Source organism: Pelodiscus sinensis, chromosome 30, assembly GCF_052426305.1.
Source record: "Pelodiscus sinensis isolate ZL-2025 chromosome 30, ASM5242630v1, whole genome shotgun sequence".
In the NCBI taxonomy this organism is placed as follows: domain Eukaryota; kingdom Metazoa; phylum Chordata; order Testudines; family Trionychidae; genus Pelodiscus; species Pelodiscus sinensis.
The window spans coordinates 10,920,875-10,922,834 of NC_143081.1; the positions used below are offsets into that span (position 1 = coordinate 10,920,875).

At 52.1% G+C, this 1,960-nt stretch overlaps 1 pseudogene; it reads left to right on the forward strand.

Annotated features, from left to right (window-relative positions):
- The first annotated feature begins 604 nt into the window (after positions 1 to 604).
- LOC149521217 (immunoglobulin heavy variable 1-3 pseudogene) lies at positions 605 to 1,424 on the forward strand (annotated as a pseudogene).
- Positions 1,425 to 1,960: the final 536 nt, after the last annotated feature.

The following is a 1,960-nucleotide window of genomic DNA, read 5'->3' on the forward strand; positions in this document are numbered from 1 at the left end:
GCTTCGGAAACGTTTCTGCCCAGAGACTGAATCGGGGAATAATCACCAGGAATTATTGGCTTCAGCTCTGCAGGCTGGGCTGGATCTTGAGCGCGAGGCTCTACGCAGCCTAATCCCCTCCCATTCAGCACGAGTTCGGTGCCCAGCGCCCCTTGGAAGATCTAAGATCACCGCTCACAGGTAGATTTCCCCACTGGAGAGTGCCCGTGTTTACACATTACTGGACTCTGTGTTATGTCAGTTTCACATCCACTGGGTGTGACATTGTGACAACCCTCCACAGGGCACCGTAACATTCAGCTTCACCAATTGTCCCTTAGCTCCCACGGACGCCTCGCTGAGGTCACAGTAGCTTCCATGTTGTCCTAGATCGGGGCCCAGATTCCATAGCTCTGCTCTGGCCTCCTCCGTGGCTGTGTCCCTCCAGATTCTGAGGCCGTTTATTTGCACTTCCGGGCAAAGCCGCGCTTTCGTCACCCGATGTAGCCACGCTCATATGCAAATTAAGTAGGGAAAGTGCCTGATAAAGAACAGCCAGGGCGCCTCCCCAACAGGCGGCGGGTTTCCTGCTTTGTAGCACACAAGGTGGTGGAGGAGAATGACAATGATCGGTCTGGGGTTCTGTTTCCTTCTGGCGGCTGTCTCAGGTAAGGGGATGGATGCAGGTGTCTGCTGGGCACAGCTGGGCCGAGAGAGCAAAGATGGTTTGAAGATGAAGATGTAGGAGGTGGATCAGGAACTCTGGAATCAAAATCCCAGCTCTGAGCAGATCGCATGGGATGGAGTTTTAAAGCCAGATGGTGGGGTTTGATGCCCAGGTTTCATTACTCCGTATTAAGAATCCCGTACACAGCATTGAAAAGCCTCCAGAGCAGATTGTGCCTCAGTTTCCACTTTGCCAAATGGGGATAATTGTCCTTCCCTGCTGCACAGGAATATGACGGAGACAAATTCTCTCTTATTAAAAGGCAGATCAGAGACTGCCTTTAGGAGGCAAGACAAGGGCTTGAATAAGGCCGGGAAGAGGAGGAATAGAATGGAATTAACGGTATTTGTATTGTTTTTCTACAGGGGCCAGCTCCCAAATCCAGCTGATCCAGTCTGGGGCAGAAATCAAGAAGCCCGGAGAGTCCGTGAAGGTCTCATGTAAAACCTCCGGCTACAGCTTTACCGACTATTACATTAGCTGGGTCCGGCAGGCTCCCGGGGAAAGCCTGGAGTGGCTGGGATACATCTATCCCGGTAATGGTGGCACTAGCTACTCCCCGGCCTTCCAGGGGCGAGTCACCATGACCAGGGCCAACTCCATAACCACGGCCTGGCTGCAGCTGGGCAGCCTGCGAGCCGATGACACCGCCACGTATTACTGCGCTCGGCACACGGTGACACAAACCAAAACAACAGCCCTTCAAAAACCCCAGTGAGAGAACCCAGGTGTCCTGCCAACCCTGGAGCCTTTAGTCCCTCCGGCGAGCATTTGCCCAGATCAACAAGCCGGGGTCATTTGTCCCAAATTTCATAGGCCCGTCACGGTCAGTTGTTTAGTTATTTCTGGCTGCAGCGTTAAATCAGTTTTCAGAACAGGCTTCTGTGACAGTCATCTGTGTCATCAGCAAAACAGCCCGGAGCGAATGCCCTGAGTGATATACGATAGGAGATTTGAAGGAGGGGTTTTCAATATCTCTGCTTGAAGGTGTTCCTCAGTGAATAAATAAATACTGGACTGAAAGAGAAGAGGGGTGCCTGTAGCCCATGTCAACCTCCCTTTGACAGTGGAGTCTCAAATTCCTGCTCCCACATCAGGCTCAGGAGGGATGATCCTGGCTGTTTCATTTCCTAGGTAAGTGCTCTAACCACTATAGGAAACCCCACCGACTCCTTCCCTGGCACAAGGGGCTTGGGAGCGTTATTAAGTATCATCTGAAGCACCTACCTTTAGGACAGGGCTGTGAATCCCAAA